Below are 26203 nucleotides of genomic sequence, written 5' to 3' on the forward strand. Positions count from 1 at the left end.
CCTCAACAGTGTTAACAGGGACAGCACTAGGCAAAAATAATGAAAAGGCAGAATTTTATCTTTAATATGCCTCCAGTGCCCCCGCTCCCCTGTAAGGAGTGTCTAATGTCTTAAAGCAAAGAAATGGCTCTAATCATGGACAGATAGTTGGCAGCATTCAGACCTTATCTCTATGGTTATGCCACATAGGTAGCCACCAGTTTTGCTATGCCGAGAAGTATCCCGGGTTGTTATTCTCATGAAATAGTAGGTTCTGGTTACTGGCTGCACAATGGACTTTTGAATAGCCAAAAAGAAAGGTCTCTTTACAGCTTCATAAGAGGGAAGACTGCCGGATGTTGCACAACCTTATCTGAATCAGGATCCACTGGTTCCCACTGTAATGCCTTGCAATGTTGATGTTTAGATGGCACAGCAGGCTGCATTACCAGTACGAATAGTCCTTTTGAATTAGGGAACCCAAGGTGATTGTTCGTCAAGGGGATTTTCCCCATAGTAGTATATCACTGTCATATATTCTCTGTGCTTATAGAAGTTGTTCAGAAAATGGTGCAGAGTAGTGGTGATGAAGATTTATTTCATGTTTAGCAATAATTTGTTACACGGAATAAGAATTTCAAATGGCTTGTCTATAATCACTAAATCTTCCGAATAGTTATCTGTGGAAGCCAAAAACCAAAAGTTATTCCAAAAAATGATGGGCAGGGGGAGATGTTCAAAGAATTCAAGCAATTGCCTTAGAATAGGATGGAGTTATTCATAGATTACAATGATTTTCATTGAGTTCCTTTACAAATTTAACACATCTGAAACTTTACTCTTTCACTCAGACGTTATCTTGGACAAGGCACTGTTCTAGGCATAGAAGATATGAAGATGGACCGGATAAAATCACTGTCCCCCAGGAGCCCACATTCTAGTGCATGAAGGAGGTCAGTAAATTGACAGTGAGAAATAATGTGATAGATGCAGCCAGAGAATGATTTCTTTGGAGAGAACTAGGAGGAGTAACTAATAGTGTTTAAAGATGCTGGGGGAAAATTTCTTTGTAAGGGAGGTAAAACCTAAGCTGAATGTTGAAGAATGAGTAGTTAAACAGTGAGACCAGGCTGAGGTGGGAGTTTCTATAAAGGTACAGAGACATGAAACAGCATAAGATGTTCTTGTGGCTACGAGAACTGATGTAAGGTTAGGGTATAAGGTGATACAGGGACGTGCCAAGTTAGCAAGAGACAGGACATTATTAAACTCCTGTGTGTTTTGCCAAGAAATACGGGTATTTCCTGTAAGCACTGGGGACACTGAAGTTTTCAACAACAATAAAAAATGACACGAACAGTGCATTATTGATCCACAGTATTGCCTATAATATCCAACTGAACACGTCACAGGGTTGTTGGTTTCGTGTCTCATTCTTCTTTATCTGTCCCTCACATAGTATTTGGGACATAGTTTGTGATTCTACATGATTTTTGGATTGATGTGGATTATTTAACAATTATATTTTTTCAGTTCAGTTCAGTCGCTCAGTTGTGTCGGACTCTTTGCGACCCCATGGACTGCAGCACATCAGGCTTCCCTGTCCATCACCAACTCCCGGAGCCTGCTCAAACTCATGTCCATTGAGTTGGTGATGACATCCAACCATTTCATCCTCTGTCATCCCCTTCTCCTCCCACCTTCAGTGTTTCCCAGGATCAGGATCTTTTCCAATGAGTCAGTTCTTCACATAAGGTGGCCAAAGTATTGGAATTTCAGCTTCAGCATCAGTCCTTCCAATGAATATTCAGGACTGATTTCCTTTAGGACTGACTGGTTTGATCTCCTTGCAGACCAAGGGACTCTCAAGAGTCTTCTCCAACACCACAGTTCAAAAGCTTCAATTCTTCAGCGCTGAGCTTTCTTTATAGTCCAACTCTCACATCCAAACATGACTACTGGAAAAACCGTAGCTTTGACTAAATGGACTTTTGTTGGCACAGTGATGTCTCTGCTTTTTGATATGTTCTCTAGGTTGGTCATAGCTTTTCTTCTAAGGACCAAGTATCTTTTAATTTCATGGCTGCAGTCACCATCTGCAGTGATTTTGGAGCCCCCAAAAATAAAGTCTCTCACTGTTCCATTATTAGCCCATCTATTTGCCATGAAGTGATGAGACCGGATGCCATGATCTTAGTTTTCTGAATGTTGAGTTTTAAGCCTACTTTTTCACTCTCCTCTTTCCTTTCATCACGAGGCTCTTTAGTTCTTCTTCAATTTCTGCCATAAGGGTGGTGTCATCTGCAAATCTGAGGTTATTGATGTTTCTCTTGGCAATCTTGATTCCAGCTAGTGCTTCATCCAGCCTGGCATTTTGCATGATGTACTCTGCATGTAAGTTAAATAAGCAGGGTGACAGTATACAGCTTTGAAGTACGCCTTTCCCCATTTGGAACCAGTCTGTGGTTCCATGTCCAGTTCTAACTGTTTCTTGACCTGCATACAGATTTCTCAGGAGGCAGGTCAGAGATGGTCTGGTCATTCCCATTTCTTTAAGAATTTTCCATAGTTTGTTGTGATCCACATAGTCAAAGGCCTTGGTGTAGTCAATAAAGCAGAAGTAGATTTTTTTGGGAACTCATGCTTTTTTGATGATCCAGCCGATGATGGCAATTTGATCTCTGGTTCCTCTGCCTTTTCTAAATTCAGCTTGAATATCTGGAAGTTCACGGTTCATATACTGTTGAAGCCTGGCTTGGAGAATTTTGAGCATTACTTTGCTAGTGTGTGAGATGAGTGTGACTGTGCTGTAGTTTGAACTTTCTTTGGCATTGCCTTTCTTAGGGATTGGAATGAAAACTGACCTTTTCCAGTCCTGTGACCACTGCTGAGTTTTCCAAATTTGCTGGCATATTGAGTGCAGCACTTCCACAGCATCATCTTTCGGGATTTGAAATAGCTCAATTGGAATTCCATCACCTCCACTAGCTTTGTTCATAGTGATGCTTCCTAAGGCCCACTTGACTTCACATTCCAGGATATCTGGCTCTAGGTGAGTGATCACACCATCGTGGTTATCTGGGTCATGAAGATCTTTTTTGTATACTTCTTCTGTATATTCTTGCCACCTCTTCTTAATATCTTCTGCTTCTGTTAGGTCCATACCATTTTTGCCCTTAATTGTGCCCATTTTTGCATGAAATGTTCCCTTGGTATCTCTAATTTTCTTGAAGAGATCTCTAGTCTTTCCCATTCTATTGTTTTCCTATATTTCTTTGCATTGATCCCTGAGGGAGGCTTTATCTCTCCTTGCTATTCTTTGGAACTCTGCATTCACATGGGTATATCTTTCCTTTTCTCCTTTGCCTTTCACTTTTCTTTTCTCAGCTATTTGTAAGGCCTCCTCAGACAACCATCTTGCCTTTTTGCATTTCTTTTTCTTGGGGATGGTCTTGATCACTGCCTCCTGTACAATGTCATGAACCTCCATCCATAGTTCATCAGGCACTCTGTCTTTCAGATCTAATTCCTTGAATCTATTTGTCACTTCCACTGTATAATTGTAAGGGATTTGATTTAGGTCATACCTGAATGGTCTAGTGGTTTTCCCTACTTTCTTCAATTTCAGTCTGAATTTGGCAATAAGGAGTTTATGATCTGAGCCACAGTCAGCTCTTGGTCTTGTTTTTGCTGACTGAATAGAGCTTCTCCATGTTTGGCTGCAAGGAATATAATCAATCTGATTTCAGTATTGAACCTCTGGTGATGTCCATGTGTAGAGTCTTCTCTTGTGTTGTTGGAAGAGGGTGTTTGCTATGACCAGTATGTTCTCTTGGCAAAACTCTGTTAGCGTTTGACCTGCTTCATTTTGTACTCCAAGGCCAAATTTGCCTGTTATTCCAGGTATCTCTTGACTTCCTATTTTTGCATTCTGGTCCCCTATAATGAAAAGGACATCTTTTTTGGATGTAAGTTCTAAAAGGTCTTGTAGGTCTACATAGAACCGTTCAACTTCAGCTTCTTCAGCGTCACTGGTTGGGGCATAGACTTGGGTTACTGTGATATTGAATGGTTTGCCTTGGAAATGAACAGAGATTATTCCATTATTTTTGAGATTGCATCCAAGTACTGCATTTCAGACTCTTTTGTTGATTATGATGGCTACTCCATTTCTTCTAAGGGATTCTTGCCCATAGTAGTAGATATAATGGTCATCTGAGTTAAATTCACCCATTCTAGTCCATTCTAGTTCACTTATTCCTAAAATGTTGATGTTCACTCTTGCCATCTCCTGTTTGACACTTCCAATTTGCCTAGATTCACGGACCTAACATTCCAGGTTCCTATGCAATATTTTTCTTTACATCATCGGACTTTACTTCCATCACCAGTCAAATCCACAACTTGGTGTTGTTTTTGCTTTGGCTCTGTTTCTTCATTCTTTCTGGAGTTATTTCTCCACTGATCTCCAGTAGCATATTGGACACCTACCGACCTGGGAAGTTCATCTTCCAGTGTCCTATCTTTTTGCCTTTTCATACCGTTCGTGGGTTCTTAAGGCAAGAATACTGAAGTGGTTTGCCATTCCCTTCTCCAATGGACCACATTCTGTCAGACCTCTCCACCATGACCCGTCTGTCTTGGGTGGCCCTAGATGGCATGGCTCATAGTTCCATTGAGTTAGACCAAGGTTGTGGTCCATATGGTCTTTTCTTTTTCCCAAGTATATATTGTCTTCCTGAGTAGAACTCCTACTGGGGCATTGGAATGAAAACAAACACATCTTCAGTGACATTAGTTAGCAACAATTACATGTACATGCAACTAAATCTTTCAGTCCACATAAACTATGTGCTGTATATATACCACCAAATATCAGTGTCCTGGTTTGGGCCTTTATCTTTCAGGGAACACTCTAATGAGATGTTTATTTCAAAACTCTGCAAGTGAATGCATCTTCTTAAGCACTGGGAAGTTATTCACAGTAGACTACATAGATGAACACTAACAGACAATGCAAACAGACAGATTTTATGTACTGGAACAAGTTCAGAATTCTAGCTAAGTTTACCATTGTCTATAACAGGGGTCCTCAACCTCTGGGCCATGGACCAGTACCTCCTATCGGATCAGTGGTGGCAGGAGTTTAGAAATAAAGTATACAATAAATGTGATGTACTTGAATCATCCTGAAACCATCCCCCCCAACCCCTGGTCCATGGGAAAAATTGTCTGCCATGAAATTGATCCCTAGTGCCAAAAAGGTTAGGGACCACTGATCTATAACATTTATTTATAAATCTGGTTATTTGTAAACAGTTCCAAAAGCAAATCATTCTCTCATTAATTGGCCATAGGATAAACCCCCCACACTGGCTATGCTATGACTTAAAAAAAAAAATTAAATGTCATTAAATGAAAACAATTTAGATTAATTCCAGTTTGTCCTATCAAAAATTAAAATTTGTCACTGAATATTGAAATCAGCCAGAGTTTGAACTTTAGTTGGTACGCACACAAACATACACACAATATGGAATTATCTTCATGTAGAACTCAGCAGATGGGACTGAGGCTGTTAGACTGGGGTCGGTTTAAATGAACAAATGGAAATGATTTGGTAGATCATAGAAGACCGATTATTTTACCCATAAGGGACAAACTGTGGTAAAGGTCAGAATGAAGAACTGCCGGGTTTCCCGCAGTATTCATTCTTTTCTTCCCTCGTAGTGGAAGACATTTTAGCTGGACGTATGGCTGCCCAGACAAAGACTACATATCTCAGTCTTTGTTGTGGCTAAATGTGACTGTACAGCCATCTTCTGATCAATAGAATGTGACTATGAGTGGTATTTGCTACAGTTACTGACACCCTTGAATCAGTTCCTATCAAGAGTCGTTCTTGGCAATAGAAAAAGACTGAGATCATTTCAGAAGCAAAAGAAAGCTTTATTCTTTGATCAAAGAGTAGAGAAGTGGGAGCTGTGCTCTGGAGTCCACGATCTCACAACAGGCTGTGGATGAGGCCACTTTATAGGGTTCTTGTCAGTGGGTGGGGAACAGAGTTCTTACAGGGGGGCTGCAGCTACACTGCTCAAGTTCTAGATCGCAATGCTGGGCACAGTGTCTTCACAGGAGCTGGAGCTCGTGTCCTAGAGTTGAAGTGTAAGCACAGTCATGTTGCACCAGGAACTCTGGTCTGAGGTACTGGGGGCCCATGGCATCCTCTGAGCAAGGAAAACTAAATGAAGCACAAAGGAAAAGAAAATTGAAAAGGTTAGACTTTATTTTATTACTCAGATTCTGTTTTTTATTTCTTAGGACTTGTTAATAGACTTTGCCAGTGGGACTATCTGAATTGTGCCCTTAAAAATATACCCCTTCTTTCCTCTTTTTCTCTCTTGCTCATCCTTCATCCAGGAACATGGGCTTGGTAGTAAGTCACCTCCACCACACAGATGACACCACATCCTAGATAGACAGGGCAATAAGATTAAAAGAACCTGGGTCCCAACACCATGAAGCTGCTTTATTGATCCTGGACTAAGCCATTGTTATTTTGAATCTTTTTATAACAACCAAAACTTTGTACTACTACATCTGTGAAGCAGTAGGAACATGTATCACTCAAGTGCCTTTGTGTTACAGATCTAGACTGTCAATCTAGTCTGTCTAAATTGTCAGAACAATATATCAATGTCAGTGTCAGAACAAGTCAATCTAGACTGTCAGAACAATAAGGAAGTCTTTTGACTGATGAAACTGGAAGCTAGAGGTAGGCAGGCTTCAGTTCAGTTCAGTTGCTCAGTCATGTCTGACTCTTTGCGATCCCACGGACTACAGCACACCAGGCTTCCCTGTCCATCACCAACTCCCGGAGCTTGCTCAGACGCATGCCCATTGAGTCGGTGATGCCATCCAAGGATCTCATCCTCTGTCGTCCCCTTTTCTTCCCTCCTTCAATCTTTCCCAGCAATGGAGTCTTTTCCAATGAGTCAGTTCTTTGCATCAGGTGGCCAAAGTATTGGAGTTTCAGCTTCAGCATCAGTCCTTCCCATTCAGTGGTGATTCAATACCATGGCTTATGATACTTTCAGGGCTGTGATGCTTTTGTCCATAATTCTTTCCATCTGTCTTCTTCTGTAAGTCAACAAGATATTGCTAGCAGTTCTTAGGGCTACATGTATTTGTTAACATCCAAAAGTGGAATGGGATGCAGTGGGATGAGAAGAGCTTCTTGTTCCTCCATCATTGAACAAAGAAATTGAGTTTCATTTTGACTGGGAAAATTTTAGGTTACATGTCTATATCTGAGTTAGTCACTGTGGCCATGATAATTCTATATACCTATTGACTTATCTTTGAGTTATCAAGAACTGTGGTATACCATTCTGGGTAGCTTCAGTCATTGAGCATCTGTGAGCCTGGAGGAAGGGTCAGTCTAATTCAGGACTCTGGTTGCCTGTCAGTGCTGTTCTGGGGAGGCATCTAGACAATACCCACTACTAAAGGTGGGCAGACCTAAGGAGAGTGAGGGGGGCTTATGTGGCTTGGAGTGGGGCACAAACCTTGTGGTGGTGGTGGTGTTCAGTCGCTAAGTCGTTTCTGACTCTTTCCAACCCCATGAACTGCAACCTGCCAGACCTCCTTGGCCTTCATTATCTTCTGGAGTTTGCTCAAACTCCTGTCCACTGAGTCAGTGATGCCATTCAACTATCTCATCCTCTGTTGCCCCCTTGCCCACTTGTCTTCAACCTTTCCCAGCATCAGGGTCTTTTTCAAGGGTCTTTGCATCGAAGTACTGAGCTTCAGCTTCAGTGTCATCCTTCCAGTGAATATTGGGTTGATTTCCTTTAGGATTGACTGGTTGTATAAAGTTGGGTGGGGCTCCTACAAAATGTGTTTGCAACTTATGATCAGGATTTTGTTTATAACATGGGCATTTGGGCTGAGTCTAAAGCAGGGCTCAAAGAAGGTGATTTTTGAGTGTAGCACACCAGCAAGTGTAAATCAATATAATGACCCCTAAGAAATTCTAAGGGAATGAATGTCTGGGTAGATTTTTTTATCTTATTACTCTGTGTGGTGTTTGTATAATCCTGAAAAAGTAGTGGTGTTTTTGTAAATTCCCTGTTAAAAGGTCCTGGGCACAGGGAATAAAACTTATGTGATTAAAAACATACCCACACACTTACATACAGTAATCAGTCTCTTACTAGATTTCTAAGGTTAGGAATTGATTTTTGTTGTTGATGTTGCTCTTGTTTTGATTTTGGCCTAAATTATCCAGATAGTTGACACAGCCATCTACTTTTTCTTGGCTGAATAGACATGAAATGGAGCCTGCTGCTTCTGTACTTAAGAAAGAAGGGTTGCATTTATAGTTTAACCCACCTTTGATTCTAAGAGTAGGTGAAAGTAAAGGTGGAGAGAGAATTTACATGTCCTGAACCTGTCACTTAGCAGGAGGAGTAAAACTGAGAAGTCAGGTTTCTGTAGGGAAAGAGATCTTAGGAATATTTACAAAAGAAGACAAGATAACAACTGCCTTAGTTTCACCAGGAAATTTAAACTAGAATCAACAACACTTTTTATGGTTCAGTTCTGAAAAGAGGAATTGAAATCCCCCATTTCATGCTTCTTATATAAATACCTGAAGCTTACCTGATTAAATACGTTCAGTTCTCCATTTGGTTTTCATGTTTACTTACACTTGTACACACATACATGCAAATATATGTGTGTGTGTGTATAGATAGATAGATAGATGGATCTTACTTCAGAGATCTTTTTTCTCCTCAGGTTTAACTGATAGTCTTTTATGTTTTCACTGTTGAAGAGTAAAACTTACTTAGAGTTACTTGGAGAGGAGAGTCTCTGATCTATATAGCCTTAACTCTACTTCCAGGAGAAGATGGTAAAGTGAAGTCAGTCACAGAATCTCCCTCTCCCAAAAGCCAATGGCATTCAAAAAGATCAGATACAAGTAAAAACCGGCAAAAAGTGTGACCCCATTGACCGTGGCCTGCTAGGCTCTTCCATCCATGGAATTCTCCAGGCAAACATGTTGTTCAGTTGCCAAGTCACGTATGACTATTTGAGACCCCATGAGCTGCAGCACACCAGGCTTCCGTGTCCTTCACCATCTCCTGGAGTTTGCTCAGACTCATGCCCATTGAGTTTGTGATGCCATTCAACCATCTCATCCTCTGTCGTCCCCTTCTTCTCCTGCCCTCTGTCTTTCCCAGCATCAGGGTCTTTTCCAATGAGTCGACTCTTCATTTCTGGTAGCCAAAGTACTGGAGCTTCAACTTCAGCATTAGTTCTTCCAATTAATATTCAGGGTTGATTTCCTTTAGGATTGACTGGTTTGATACTGGAGTGTAAGCCATTCCCTTCTCCAGGGGATCGAACCCGAGTCTCCTACATTGGCAGGCAGATTCTTTACCTTCTTTACCATCTGAGCCACCAGGGAAGCCTCCAAAATATGCTGTCTGCCATCATATAAAGGCAGAGGTACAGCTCCCTATGGGGCTTCCCTGATGGCTCGGTGGTAAAGAACACACCTGCCAATGCAAGAGATGCAAGAGATGTGGGTTCGATCCTTGGATAGGGAAGATTCCCTGGAGAAGGAAATGGCAACCCACTCCAGTGTTCTTTCCCAGGAAATCCTATGGACAGGGGAGCCTGGCTACAGTCCATGGGGTCACAAAAGAGTCTGAAACGACTTAGTGACTAAAATAACAGCTTCCTACAGTGTAACAGCTGGGGAAAAAAAGAAGCACAAGACTCCAGGAAACTTCATGTCTCCTAATTTCATTCCTTTACTTCCCATTCCCCCTGAGGGAATAGAATGTGAATGGACTAAGTCCTAAGAAGTCTCTCTAATACTCTTCAGTTTACTTAGAAGCCCCGAGAGAAAATTTGAAAAGCCCTCTCAGTGTCTCACCAAAGAGAGAAAACACATCAAGACTAACCTTTATGAAACCCATCAGGTGGAATAAAAGCTGAGAGGGAATGAGGAGTGACTGTAATTACCCTGAGCAAATTATCTCCAGCATTAACAGTGATTTAGCCAACTGGAGGATGAAGGGTAAAGTAAATATGGAAAGCAGGAGGGCAGAGGAACAGGTATAGGGAGGGTCCCATTGTAGACCGCAGGAGATATTCATGTGGCCAGAATGCTTTCCTTTGGCCTCTGTTAGCTGGGAAGAGAGTGGGATCCACTATTGGGAAAAAGAAGGGATGCTGAGAAGGTAGATACTGGGTCTAACTGAAGTTTCCTTGGCTCTGCCTTTTTGGTAAACTGGGAAAAAGTATAATGTCCCTTGGCATAGGGTGAATTAGAAAGTGTAGCCCCAGATGTTAGTCCTTTATTTATTCTGAGCAGAGATTTGAAAGCAGCAGGCAGGCCAACTAGCCAAACTTCCGATAGGCCCAGCTGAACTCACTCCTGGATAGAAACTGAACTTCATAAATCTCTGACTAAAAATAAAAGGAGAAGATGAAGAGGGGTCAGATAATATGGAGGAGAGCCAAGACACAATTATACTTTCTTGACAGAGGGCTGTTCAGGTTCAACATGAGCAAGGTGAAAGCAAATGCAAGGAAACTGGGCAAGGGAAAAGAAGAAGAAAACAAAGGAGAGTTGGATAGAATACCAACATGAGGGGGAGAATTTGTTTGCTGTAAAATGGAAACATGTGATCTGAATGTTGCTTTTTTGTATAAAGATCTTTTAAAAGCTTGAATTCAATGAAAAGGGAAACAAAGACAAGTTGATACAGCTACAGAATGAGATAAGGAAATGTCAGAGTCAAAAGGAAATTGAGGGGCTGAAACCTTGCTGTTATCCCAGTGACAAATAATTTAGAAAACAGTTGACAGAAGACAGTCATGGATAAAACCTGCAATAATGACATAGAGGGAAGGTTTGAAATAGTAGTTGTAAATTCAGCTCAGTTCAGTTCAGCCGCTCAGTCGTGTCCGACTCTTTGCGACCCCATAAATTGCAGCACACCAGGCCTCCCTGTCCATCACCAACTCCCGGAGTTCACTCAGACTCACGTCCATCGAGTTGGTGATGCCATAGTAGTTGTAAAGGGAAAGATACAGATTTAAATATTGGTAGGATGATTTAAACACTGCCAAGGAAAATTGATAAACTAAGTTAGAAATAGTACAAAAGGGACAGAAAAAATACTAAAAGAAATTACCACTCTCCCAATTCTGAAATAACTGGTTCTCTAGATCAAAAGAACATACTGTGTTCCAGTAAAAATTGATACAGAAACATCAATACCATTACATCCATTCTCTGATTAAACTTTGAAGCTAGAGAATGAATTCTGCAAGCATCTTCTTCATGCATAAAAACAAATCACCTAAAAGTAGGAAAAATCAGACTCATCTCATAATTCTCCAAGGCAGTAATCAAAGCCAAGGGAAAGTGGAGCAAAGTGTGCAAAGTTTTGAAGAAAAAGAGTGATTTGAGAATTTAATGTAATTATTAGTTTAAAATTTAATTATAAAACAGCAAAAAAGAAAATCTATTGTAGCCACTCAGAAATAACTACTATTAATTTTTTTCACATTCCTATTACTTTTTCCTAAGTGTGTATGTATATCAGACATAATGAATGACTATGTTGTTATCATTTAAAATAATATGATAGCTGGTAAGTTAAATGTTACAAGACACATATCTAGACTCTAAGTTTAGTATGTGTATCATCCCAGTTTCCATTTTATAATTTATGTGTGTACCTATAAAAACCATACAATCTTTTTGTGTTTTCTTTTATGTATAATAATAGTATGACTCTGTATGCATCATTTTCAACTTGATTCATTTTTTAACAATTTTAGATCAATCTTCATTAACAATGTTCCTTATTCTTTTTAACTTACATATTTTCTTATATTGTTATAGATATTTAAATTGTTTCCAATTGTCTTAGTTTAACAAATAAAGTGGCATTAGACATCCTTAGGTGTCTATGCACAAATGTGACCGTTTCGCTAGGGTAAATATTAGAATTTCTGAGTTGGCAGGTTTGGTATATTTTTAGTGTGTTCTAAGCATGTTACCCAGCCAAATTGTTGTTGAAGTCCAAGGCCAACAGGGTATTTTCAAACATGCAAGAACTCCAGCATATACTTTCTAGAGAAACATCCATTTCAACCAGGATATCAAACTTACTTGCATAAGTTTCCAAAGTGTTCTCTTATAATTCGCTTTGTTTTCCTTGGTTAAATTTCCTTAAAGGATAAAAAGCATATGGTCTTTTAACATATGCCAATATGTACTTAATACAATTCAATTTTTAAAAAAAATGAACAAGCAACTTTTAGCAAAATAGGAATAAATAACCATTTTCTTAACATTGGTTTTTTAAAAAGGCATACAGCGTTAAAATTTTTTTCTCATTAAAATCATGAGCAAATTCTATTTATCCTTATTACTTAGCATTTCCCTGCTTTGACAAATGCATTTAGACCAAAGAAAGAAATAGGGAAAATACTTTATAGCAAGAAAACCAGAGAGAATCAAGCTAAAAAACTGCAAATATTACCAGAATATGGTAAGCTCACTCATTACATAATTGTTAAAGACATAAGAAATAGAAAATATAAAGGATGAAGAGATGCTATTATAATAATAACCAAATTATAAAAAATATATAGGAAAAAATTAACAATATTACATAATATGCAAAAGCCTGGTATAAAATTAACATCAAAAACCTACCAGATGACATACAAGAAGACGTATGTAAATTTGTACCTTATTCTTGAACAGGAAAACTCTAAAAGATGCTGCTGCTACTGCTGCTAAGTTGCTTCAGTTGTGTCCGACTCTGTGCGACCCCATAGACGGCAGCCCACCAGGCTCTGCTGTCCCTAGGATTCTCCAGGCAAGAACACTGGAGTGGGTCACCATTTCCTTCTCCAATGCGTGAAAGTGAAAAGGGAAAGTGAAGTCGCTCAGTTGTGTCTGACTCTTCACGACCCCATGGACTGCAGCCTACCAGGCTCCTCTATCCATGGGATTTTCCAGGCAGGAGTACTGGAGTGGGTTGCCATAATTTTCCTTAAATCTCTAAATAAATACTAGATATCAAGATATCCATTTTGGAATTTGACAAAATCATAATCAAGTCCATCTGGAAAAATAAATCTGTAAGAAGCCAGATTATAGGCGGAGGGGAATGATAACCAGTCAAAATCAGATGGAGCTCTAATAACCAAAACTGTTTAAAGCTGAAAAATAGAGAAGTGGAAATGTATACAAATTCTAGAAGTAAACTCAAATTCATATTAACATTTGGTATTAAAAAGTGAAGTACTTGAAATTAATATAATAAAAAATATTATAAATGGCCAATTTGCTTAGCTAACAAAGAGAAAAAAGAAAACTAAAAAAAAAAATAGAGAACTAGGGGACTTCCCTGGTGGTCCAGTGGTTGGGACTTTGCCTGCCAAAGCAGGGGGTGCAAGTTCCATCTCTGGTTGGGGAGCTAAAATCCCACATGCCTCCAGCCAGAAAGCAAAACATGAAACAAAAGCAATATTGTGACAAATTCAACAACGACTTTAAAGATAGTCCACATCAAAAAAAGTACTTTAAAAAATAGAGAACTGGACAAAGAATATAAACAGGAATTTCATAGAAAAATAAATGTAAATGGCAAACAAACATGAAAAACAAGCAAATGCTGTGTTGATATCCTTCATAATAAAAATGAGATGCTACTTTTAATGCAATTAATGGCATGCTTTTGGCATTTGCTAACCCTCAGTGTTGGCCAGGGTGAGTGGAAGCAAGAAGTCTCATGCTGTGGGTAGGTGTGCAGGTTAGTGCCTTATTTTTAAGGAAATAATTGTCAATATTCTTAACAGAAAAAAAAAATTGCATAAACTTTTCACTTTAGCAGCCCCATTGCTAGAAATTTACCCTCTGGATAAATTTGCAAAAATATATGTTTATGTGTACAAGGATGTTTATTGAGCACTTATTATCCTTCAATAATATTGAAATGTTGTTACTATAAAATGCTGAGAAAAAATTAAATATTCACTGATGGGGTCAGGTTAAAAAAATTAGAGTATATTCATTCAGTGGAATACTTGTACATCATTGTAGAGAATGAGGCAGATCTATAATCACACATGTGGAAAGAGCTCTGAGATGAATTATTTGATGAAAAAGGAAAGCAGTGGGAAAGATCACATGTAGCATAATCCTTCTGTGCAAATAAAGAGTAAGAGGTTTTGACACAGGTATAGGGATAGGAAAAGAAATAGAGATTGTTTAGGCTAATCAAAGTGTATAAGAATTTCCTGAGGGGCACACAAGAATATACAATGATGGAGTATCAGAAGGGGAGGAAGCGTTTTCTTTCCATCTGATGTTTTTGTCCTGTTTGCATTTTTAACTATGGTCTGGGCTCCCATAGTTTAAAGGGTTAAACAAATTACAGGGCCTACACCTACTCCTCTTTCTCCCCGTGAAGGGAGTACGTGTCTACCACATTCATGGCCTTTTCTTTAGTTCTGACTTCAGTGGCAGGTGAGAGCTGCATAGAAGAGAGATCAGGCTTTACTTCTGTTACTAACATTAGTGGTCACTGACATTTACTGAGTGCTGATTGTTTTGAGCACTTCCCAGACACAGTTTTCAGTTCCTGCACGCATGGACCCATGAGACTGGTACTATTTTCCTGTCCATTTGACAAAAGAATTCTACCATTTAGGACCATGTGAATGGACCTGGAAGACATTATGCTGAGTGAAGGAAGTCAGAGAAGAACAAATGCCATAAAATTTCTCTTATATGAGGCATCTGAAATAGTCAAAGGAGACAATGGAATGATGGTTACCAGGGGTAGGGGGAGGGAGACATGGGGAGTTGTTTTTCAATGGGTATAAAGTTACAATTATACAAGAAGAGTAAGTTCCAGAGATCTGGTGTATAAAACAGTTAATAATATGATACTGTGGACTTAAAAATTTGTTAGGAGGATGTGTGCTAAGTCACTTCAGTTGTGTCCTACTCTTTGTGACCCCATGAACTGTAGCCCACCAGGCTTCTCTGTCCATGGGATTCTCCAGGCAAGAATACTAGAGTGGGTTGCCATGCCCTCCTCCAGGGGATCTTCCCAACCCATTGACAGGCAAATTCTTTATTACTAGTGTTATGAGGGTAGATTTCACATTAACTGTTCTTACCACAAAAACAAAAGCAAATGAAAAAGGAGCACAGGAAACTGGTGGAGGTAATAGATATATTTATTACTTGGATTGTGGTGATGATAATACAAGTATATACATTTGTCCAAACTCAGCAAATTGTAAACATTAATTATGTACAATGTTTCTTTACCAATTATACATAAATAAAGCTGGGGGGGTAAAAAACAAACCTTAGTCTTCTGAAGATTACAGACATGTAGTTACTTGCCCAGGTGTTCACCGACCTAACAAACTCAGGTCAAAGGTTCAAACCCGGATGTGCTTAACCTCAGCTAGAGCTTTCGACATTATTACACTTCCTCTGTTGCACTGTTCAGAGGACGGCTCAGCTCCAGGGTGAGTCAAACAGAGTTCCCTGGCCCCAGGAAAACCACCATTTATGACTTCTTTTTCTTGATGGGGATGTTTTTCAGGTTCCAAATACTGACTCAGATGGACTTTGGGAAATGCAGCTCCTTTATAAGCAGAGGGCCATCTGCACTCAATGCTCTTTGCAATAATATATGTACAGCGGGATTTTCTTAGGTACTTTTCTGTCCCTTGTCTGTTTTCTCCAAATAATTCCTGATTGCTCAGTTTTACAGTTGTCAGGACCATTTTTGGCTCTTCAAATCTATATTTTTGGAATTACTCATTTTGCTTTAGTTCAGTTACTGAGTTCTGATATGATAACTCTTGGAGCTAAACACAGTCCCAGGCAAGTTGCTATTTTTCTCTCATAATGGCTGTGTTGCTCAGACAGCAAAGGTGAAATAATTGGCCAGAGGTTTGTGCTGATGATAGAGTTTTAGTTTACATATTCATCAAACTCTTTGAACAGAAATTAAAGGGGAATTTTCCACAGGTTATACATTTTTGCCTTGTTGTGTTCTTGCCTCTTCTTTATCTTACAGTCTTACCCTTTCTCATAATTCTTTTCTGCCCTTCCCTAAAATCTAGATGCTGAAAGGGACCTTGACAAGACCAGTTGTAATCTTCCCTATAAATAGTTATAGTGGTGATGATGATGATAATAATAATAATACCATTTGGGTGCCCATTATGGATCATGCATTTTTGCAAGTAATTTACATCCAGTATCATTTTTTCTATGTAAAAGATAGAGAAACAGAGGCCTATTCTTCTGCTACTGTAATCCTAATTATAACTGCCCTTTACTGACTACTGTGAGGTGGGTCTATTCACCCCATTTTATAGATAAGTAAAAGGTCTAAAACGTTGCACACAAAGTCACATAATAGAAAGTAGTGTCACTGGAATTCAAACCTAGCCTCTCTGAGTGCAAACCCTTTTTTCTTTCCATGGACTTCTGTTCAAGATACAATTTCATCTTAGACACACAAATTGGTTTCAGTAAAGTCTAGCAGGATGGTGGTCTTTTTCTCTGTTGCCTATGATCCTCACTGGGCCATTGACCTCGGTGAGTTATTGATGGAATCTTGCCCCTTCCAGGGGCTTCCCTGAAATCTCAGTTGGTTAAGAATCTGCCTGCAATGCAGGAGACCTGGGTACAATCTCTGGATTGGGAAGATCTCGTGGAGAAGGGAAAGGCTGCCCACTCCAGTGTTCTGGCCTGGAGAATTCCACGGACTGTATAGTCCGTTAGGTCTCAAAGAGTCAGACAGGACCGAGCGACTTTCACTTTCACTGCCCCTTCTAGATAATGAGGCAAAGGGCTTCTTTCTTCATCTTCCTTTCCACAGATTAAAGGGAACATTTTGGACTTTATGGCCAATGAAAGAACATTCAGGAAAGATTTTTGAAAGAAAGATGAAAGGACTGCTTCCATGGGTGACCCAATGTTGCCCATACCTGCTGAATCTTAAGAACTCACTCTCATGCACGCTTTCCTAAAAGACACCATTAAGAGCTCCTACCTACCTTGGAGTCGAACAACATCAGACTGACCTTCATAGATGAGTGGAAGGGTTGAAGTGTCATGTATTGGGAAAAATAGAGGGTGTAAAGACAAGGCCAGTTCAAATTCCAGTTTTACCACTTGAGAACTGTCTGACTTTAAGCAAGTTACTTAACTTTTTCAGATTTAGTTTCTTTGTTTGTATACTGTGAATAATAATAATTATAGCATAGAGTGTGTGATGGCAACTAAATAATAAAGTATGCAAAGTTTTCTTCACATGAAGATATTTGTCATTTGATATGGAAGCCAGATTAATTCTGAGAGACATGTTGATTTACTTAAATAAGTTTCCAAACAGATGGGAGAGAAACAAATGTACTTAGGTAGAGACAAAGCACCAGATGACAAAATTTTATCTTGGCACTTAGATTTTATGTGTTTTACTTTTGTTATAATTTTTCATATGGGTTTTAGCAATGCACTGTGTCATTAGGTACTAAAATTAACTCTTATAATGCAAGATGAGACTGTTTTAAGAAGAAGAAAAATGAATTTAGTGTTGCAGGAAGAATTAAGTGAAACAGCTTGAGCACTGATCAGTTTTATTGATTAGATTAATATAATGGAAAGCACATAATTTGTAATGGAAAAGGTGTTGAAGGCAGTACCTGTTGCATTAAGGCTGATAAAAACTCAGACATCTAGAATATGAGCCAACATATTTTCAATTATAAGACACAGAAACCTTTCTGTTTGAAGCAGTTACTGAAAGTAAGGTTAACTCTGGATCAAGGTTTACAGGGTCATTGGATCAGTGAAAATAGGTAAAATTGAAACAAAAAGTGACAATCAGTAACCAGAAATATATTTTTATATTTATTTTTAGTTGGAGGTTAATTACAATATTCTGATGGCCTTTGCAATGTAACAGCATAAATTGGCATTAGGTATACATATAGCCCCTCCCTCTTGAGTCCCCCTCCCACCCCTCTTCACATCCCACCCCTCTAGGTTGTCATAGAACTCTGGGCTTTGGGTTCCCTGTGTTATACATCATACATCCAGCTCCCACTGGCTGTCTAGTTTACATACAGTGATGTTTCTGTTTCATTGCTGTTCTCTCAGATCATCCCACCCTCTCCTTCCCCCATGTATCCAAAATGGCTGTGTCTCCTTTGGTGCCCTGCAAGTAGGATCATCAATACTATGTTTCTAAATTACTTATATGCATTAATATACAGTATTTGTTTTTCTCTTTCTGACTTACTTCACAATGTATAATGGGCTCTAGGTTCATCCACTTCATTAGAACTGACTCAAATGCATTTCTTTTTATAGCTGAGTAATATAAATGGGAATCTTCCTGAATCTAAGACTTTCTTTTACTAAATGTATCAATTAAAATAGAATCATAAGTCCAAGAAGTTTACCAGTTCCCATTCCAATTTCTTTCCTGTTTTTCTTACATTATATACCCTAGTGGTTACAGGATCAAAAGTATCACTAATTACTTACTCTTCCGCCACTAAGAGTCACTTAACTACCCCAGAAATAAGAATTTGCATTTTGTATGCAATTTTTTTTATGAAAACAAATGAAAAAAGAGGGAATAACATGTTTCACTTCTGTTCAGTCGCTCAGTCATGTCCGACTCTTTGCAACCCCATGAACCGCAGCACACCATGCTTCCCTGTCCGTCATCGACTCCTGGAGTTTATCCAAACTCATATCCATTGAGTCGATGATGCCATCCATCCATCTCATCCTCTGTCGTCTCCTCCTCCTCCTGCCCTCAATCTTTCCCAGCATCAGGGTCTTTTCGAATGAGTCAGTTCTTCACATCAAGTGACCAAAGTATTGGAGTTTCAGCTTCAACATCAGTCCTTCCAATGAATATTCAGGACTGTTCTCCTTTAGGATGGATTGGTTGGATCTCCTTGCTGTCCAAGGGACTCTCAAGAGTCTTCTCCAACACCACAGTTCAAAAGCTTCAATTCTTTGGTGCTCAGCTTTCTTTATAGTCCAACTCTCACATCCATACATGACCACTGGAAAAACCATAGCCTTGACTAGACGGACCTTTGTTGACAAAGTAATGTCTCTGCTTGATAATATGCTGTCTAGGTTGATCATGACTTTCCTTCCAAGGAGTAAGTGTCTTTTAATTTCATGGCTGCAATCACCATCTGCAGAGATTTTGGAGCCCCAAAATAAAGTCTGTCACTGTTACCACTGTTTACCCATCTATTTGCCATGAAGTGATGGAACCGGATGCCATGATCTTAGTTTTCTGAATGTTGAGCTTTAAGCCAACTTTTTCACTCTCCTCTTTCACTTTCATCAAGAGGCTCTTTAGTTCTTCTCTTTCTACCTTAAGGGTGGTGTCATCTGCATATCTGAGGTTATTGATATTTCTCCCAGCAATCTTGATTCCAGTTTGTGCTTCTTCCAGCCTAGCATTTCTCATGATGTACTCTGCATATAAATTAAATAAGCAGGGTGACAATATACAGCCTTGACATACTCCTTTTCCTATTTGGAACCAGTCTATTGTTCCATGTCCAGTTCTAACTGTTGCTTCCTGACCTGCATACAGGTTTCTCAAGAGGGCAGGTCAGGTGGTCTGGTATGCCCATCTCTTTCATAATTTTCCACTGTTTATTGTGATCCATACAGTCAAAGGCTTTGACATAGTCAATAAAGCAGAAATAGATGTTTTTCTGGAACTCTCTTGCTTTTTTGATGATCCAGCAGATGTTGGCAATTTGATCTCTGGTTCCTCTGCCTTTTCTAAAATCAGCTTGAACATCTGGAAGTTCATGGTTCACGTACCGCTGAAGCCTGGCTTGGAGAATTTTGAGCATTACTTTACTAGCATGTGAGATGAGTGCAATTGTTTCACAAAAGCGAATTTTCAGTATGGAAAAGAAACACTGCTAAAATTCCTTTCCAAAAGGCTTGAGCAAAGTGTACTTCCAAAATATATTCTAGTAACATTTTCCCCTCAATACACAAAACCCAAAAGACGTAACAACAAAGATTTACAGGTTTGACCACATGTAAACTAAAATTTCTGTACAGCCAAAGATACCATAATTAACGTCGAAAACAGTGAGAATGGAGATTTTTGAAACTATGTATATAAAGATGAGGTCAATAATCAAAACATATTAAGAGTTTCAACACAGTAATATAAAAAAGATGAATGATCTAATAAAAATATACAAAGGATATGAAGAGTCATTGCACAGAGGAAGAAATGACAAATAGCCAATAAACATTTGTAAAGATTCATACCTTTGTTGGAAACCAGGAAAATGCACACTCAAACCTCGAAGTATATATTTTTTTGGCTACCAGATTGGAAAATTTTAACATAAGATTTTATTTTGTTCATTTTTCCATTTATTTGTCTATACCACACTGTGTTTATTGCTAGAGATTTATAATATATTTTGCTAGCTGGTGAGGAAAATGCCCCTTCATAATCTCTTCCCTTGTGTGTTTCTCAAAGGAAGGAACAATATCCTGGCTGTGGCCCTCAGCGATACCTCCGTGTTATCAGGTGTCACTAGCCACACGCTCTTCCCTCCTTTGTTACAGGGAAAGCAGGTTTTGTCTCATGTTTCCATTGCATCTGTGATTTTGACTCTGGAGACTGTTCCTTCACTGTTCTCAAGAAGAAACCCCAATGTCCAAACCCTTTTCTCAGTTGTGTTTTTTTTGTTGAAAATTAGAAGGCTGTGAGAGAGGAAGCGAAGCATATCTGACATCACACAGCTTTGACCACCTCACCTACTGCTCCTTTCTTCCCCTTTTCCACATCCCCAGTTATCTCGCCCTCCACCCCTTGGAAGAGTCAGGCATTAGCATTCCTCAGCACACCCAGCCTCCTGGGGAATGTAATCCAGGCATCACTCTAGCTGCTGACCCTGTGGGATGTGGCCCCACAGGGTCAGTTTCTTGCCTGGTTCACTCTCTGTGCCCCACTTCATCCAGAATTTCAGTGAGTGTATTTGTCTCCATCTTATTGCACATGCAGTGGAAATTTGGACATATATGTGATTGACAGAAACACATATACATAGGCATATAGGGATGGCAACACAGCATAGGGAGCAAGAGATAGATCTGGATTAGAAACTTAACTATTGTGTGTTGTTCAAACAGTGTTCTTCACCTCTCTCTGTCTTGCTTTCTTCATCTATACAATCAGATGGACAGAGCTTTCCTTATGTGGTTGTTGAGGGGCATAAATACAATGGTATATGCAAAGTGTGTCAAATGCTTAGCACAGCACAGGGGTGATGGTAATTGGGGCCACTGTAGCCATCACTGAACCATCACTTAACATAGCCCACAGGTGGACTTGGCTCTAACCATTCCCACCTCCCCCTTGTGGATGATGCTCACCCACCCATTCTCCTCAGCAAAAGAGGGAAGCTCACAGATGAGTCAGGAAAGAGAAAAACTGCATGGACAAATAACTTGCAATTCGACAACATTCCATAGCAGCCACTTGAAAAAGGTGTTGGTGAAGTGCATGCCTCTTCTTGTAGTAAAAAGGCAGCTAAAATGAAGGCCTCAGCCTGAAAAACAGACCATTATGGCCTCTTAGGAAATCAGAATTACATATTATTCTGCCTCATCCATTTGGTTGCATTTTGCGTCTTAATAATTAATTTAGGTAAGAGATTTGGGATAAAAGGCTGACAACGCCTTTCCATTTCTGCAGTAATGTGCAGTGAAGTTTTATTGGTGCTTAAAGATGGCTCTAGCTCTTTTAACCCAGGGGGGAAATTGCACTCTCTAAACTAACAGAGCTATTTAATCTTTTCAACTTTAATTCTTGCTCCTGGCTGCTATTCATTATAAAAGAAGAGTCTAAAACCAGGGGATTATAACACAAATATGCTTTCTCCTTCCCATACATAGATTTATTGGATAGTATTTCTGGGTACCAGTCTTCCAAAAACAGTACCTGTATGACCCACCTTTCTGTACTGAGAATCTATATACTCTTATCGTATCTTCCCAAAATGTCTATCTTTACAGAGATATTTAAAAAACTATCTGTTCTTTTTTTAAGTAATTCTTATGATGAAGGTGAAAGAGGAGAGTGAAAAAGTTGACTTAAAGCTCAACAAACTAAGATCATGGCATCCGGTTCCATCACTTCATGGCAAATAGATGGGGAAACAGTGGAAACAGTGACAGACTTTATTTTTTTGGGCTCCAAAATCACTGAAGATGGTGACTGCAGCCATGAAATTAAAAGATGCTTACTCCTTGGAAGGAAAGTTATGACCAACCTAGATAGCATATTGAAAAGCAGAGACATTACTTTGTTGACAAAGGTACGTCTAATCAGGGCTCTGGTTTTTCCAGTGGTCATGTATGGATGTGAGAGTTGGACTGTGAAGAAAGCTGAGCACCGAAGAATTGATGCTTTTGAACTGTAGTGTTGGAGAAGACTCAAGAGAGAGTCCCTTGGACTGCAAGGAGTTCCAACCAGTCCATCCTAAAGGACTGAATATTCATTGTAAGGACTGATTTTGAAGCTGAAACTCCAGTACTTTGGCCACCTCATGTGAAGAGCTGACTCATTTGAAAAGACTCTGATGCTGAGAGGGATTGGGGGCAGGAGGAGAAGGGGACAATAGAGGATGAGATTGTTGGATGGCATCACCGCCTCAATGGACACGAGTTTGGGTAAACTCTGGGAGTTGGTGATAGACAGGGAGCCCTGGCGTGCTGCAGTCCATGGGGTCACAGAGAGTCAGACATGACTGAGCGACTGAACTAAACTGAACTATCTAACCTAATCACTTCAATGTTTTTATAATTTTAATCAAGTCAGGCATCTAAGGAACTCAATGAAGAAAAGTAAATTTTAAATGATAGGCACGTTATAAATTCTTATAATTTGTAAATACCTTAACAGTAATTTGGAGAAGGCGATGGCACCCAACTCCAGTACTCTTGCCTGGAAAATCCCATGGATGGAGGAGCCTGGTAGGCTGCAGTCCATGGGGTCATGAAGAGTTGGACACGATTGAGTGACTTCACTTTCACTTTTCACTTTCATGCATTGGAGAAGGAAATGGCAACCCACTCCAGTGTTCTTGCCTGGAGAATCCCAGGGACGGGGGAGCCTGGTGGGCTGCTGTCTATGGGGTCACACAGAGTCGGACACAACTGAAGCGACTTAGCAGCAGCAGCAGTAACAGCAATTAATTAAAACTGGATGGGGAAAAGGTACATGAAAAGTATCCATGGTTATTTGGAAGGAAATCAAATAGTGATCAGAATAGAATATTTCTTTCACAACAGGTAATGTGAACCATGTCAGAAGATGGGGCTGGGTTTTGAAATAACATTCAGTAGGAAAAGCAGAGGCTCAAAATTATATCCTGATTATAACTAAGTAAAACCAGCATATATAGTAACAACAATTGGAACAGAACAGTAACAAGAACATAAACACTAACAAGAACATGAACAGTTGATGACTGAAATGCTGGAGATTTGTGTTTTGTAGAGATATTAAAGAATACCATCGAGTGATTAAAAAAGAAATAAAATGGTCCACGAGGTCACTCTGATTTTTGTCCTGGTCTACTCTGAAAAAGTAGGAAGGAGATGGCTGAGTGATTAAGAACCGGGGCTCTGGTGTCAGTGAGACCCGGATTCAGATGCCCTACATTGTCCATGTAACCTTGGTCCAGATATTTCCATTTTCTTATCTGTATGGTGAGGATAAGACACCAGTTCCACAGGGTTGTTGTGGGACTGAATGAGATGACAGAAGTAAAAGGAGCTTTGTACATTCTGCTCATTATTATGATATACTTTGTACTTATTAATTCTGCTTTCCTTGCAGGTGCCATGCCTGGGAGTAGCATCCCATAATAGTGCTATAAGGAAAAGGGTATCTGAAATCAGCATCTGTGCGGCTTTCCTTCTACTTCTGAATCAAATGCTTCCATCTCTAACACTATATCTATTGCTGTTACAAGTTGCAAGTAAAGTGAATAAATATTTGTGGAACTACTGGCTTTCCGACACCTTCCTGTATTTACCTTGCTCTCTATGATATAATTGGATTTCACTGCTGCCAAAATGAGTTTATGTTGTGTTGATTCACAGTCTCTTCTGTCCTTTACTTGCTAGAAGCAGTGAAAAGAAGCAAATCGAAATGGAGATGCCTTTACATAGTTAAAAGAAAGTGGGAGAAAAGAAAATCTGGTGAAGTGTCTGTGTGGTAGACCTTGGTTCTCTACTTTCCATAGCTTCTTTGCTCAGTTAAAATGGTTTGGGTCCAAATTTTCTCTCAAGTTTGGTAACCACCAGCTTTGATTACCTTCTGGGGATTGGCACCATTAGGTAACAGTTGCTTCTGTTATGATTTTTCTTCCCCCAGACTTCCTTTTGATTTCACGACAGTTGGATATAAATCCAAGATGACATGCAGTTTTATTCGTAGGGGCTTCCTTGGTGGCTCAGACACTAAAGAATCGATCTGCAGTGCAGGAGACCCAGGTTCAATCCCTGGATTGGAGAGATCTCCTGGAGAAGGGAATGGTTACCCACTCCAGTATTCTTGCCTGGACAATTCCATTAACAGAGGAGCCTGGCGGGCTGTAGTCCATGGCGTCACAAAGACTCTATTAGTAAACTCTCTTAATTTATTGAATTTATTTGTTTTTATGGTTGTGTGCATGCTAAGGAAGCTAGGTTTCAGGACAAGCATTGCATCTCCTCTCCAGACCTGGGGACAAAATCTGGCACCCCTTGTCCACCATTGATGGCACCTGCAAAGACTTCTTTCACAGCACAAAGCACAGTCTCTTCTGTCAATTGGTTCAGCCTCCAGTGGTGTGGAAGCTGCCTGAGGACAAGGATCATGTGTTTTTACCTTTATCCCTAGTACTTACGCAGTGCATGGCAAAAGAGTGGTGAATGAAGGACCAAGGCCAGAATGTACAAGAAATACCAATTAGTGCAGGGTTATCCACAAATTCTTTTCTCTCAAACCCTGCCCTATTATTAACTAGTGATGTAATCCTTGCTGAATCATTTAACATCTTTGCCTTAGTGTTCTCCTCTGAGATTTCAGGGTGGAGGTAGAGGGAAGAAGAAAAACAATGAGGTTGTGAGCAATCATTAAAGAAGTTGGCATTATATAGACAATTTAAATATACATGCACAGAGCTAGACTGGGTTCTCTGAAAGAGGTCAGGCAAATTCTCAGAATCACTAAGCAGACTGGTTAGAATTTGCCAAGACACCATGAAAATGCCCCCAGAGGAACCTATCAGGAGGAGGATCTGATTTTCCTTACATGGTTGAAACCTTTTTCTATTCTCTGTTGTTCAGAATAAAATTGTGCAGAGCCAGTATCTCTTTTGCTGGCTCCTGTTCTTCAGTCTTCACCAGAAATGTAGGTTTGGTTTCTTGGAATTCTGTCTTCCCTCTCTGCAGCCTTCTTTATGACCTCAATCACAACCATGGCTCCACTTAGCAATATTAAGTTTCCTGTGTTCGTTTCTCTAGCCTAGTGGACAGCTACACTCATATGTTTTTCAGGCAATTTAAACTCAGTGGGCCCCAATAGAATTTAATTTCTGTCTTCCCAAGCCTCTTTCTACCCTTCATATGTGGGAAAGTTGTAATATAGTCCATCCAGTCAGCCACACCCATAACTCAAGAATCACTTCAAATCCTCTTAGCTTGCGAACCCGATGCATATCAGATAACTGTTGATTTCTCTTCCTTTAATGTCTCCTACCCTCTATTCCCACTGCTACTGCCCTAATTCTAGTGTTTATTACCACTGACCTGGGCTACTGCTGTATCTTTTATTCTTTTCAATTTTCCTCCAGTTACCATACTCACCTGTTATTCATCTATCTACTTTCTCCACTTTCAGAGTAACTTCCTGAAATCTGGTCAGATCTCTCTTGCTCAAGACCCTTCAGTGACTCCCTGTAGGTACAGCTACTACTGTAGCTTTAAGGCATGCGAGGGCCTCCCTAACTTGACCCTGCCCACTCACTCCAATCTCATAACCTCTGGAGGCCTGCCTCTTATGGTCTTTGTGCCTTG

At 39.7% G+C, this 26203-nt stretch overlaps 1 protein-coding gene across 1 annotated transcript in view; it reads left to right on the forward strand.

The window, feature by feature from the left end:
- The window catches only part of RTN1 (reticulon 1), a 236843-nt gene that overhangs the window by 64216 nt on the left and 146424 nt on the right, over positions 1-26203 (forward strand). The gene's annotated exons all lie outside the window — the stretch shown is intronic.

This window comes from Bos mutus, chromosome 10 (assembly GCF_027580195.1).
Source record: "Bos mutus isolate GX-2022 chromosome 10, NWIPB_WYAK_1.1, whole genome shotgun sequence".
Classification (NCBI taxonomy): domain Eukaryota; kingdom Metazoa; phylum Chordata; class Mammalia; order Artiodactyla; family Bovidae; genus Bos; species Bos mutus.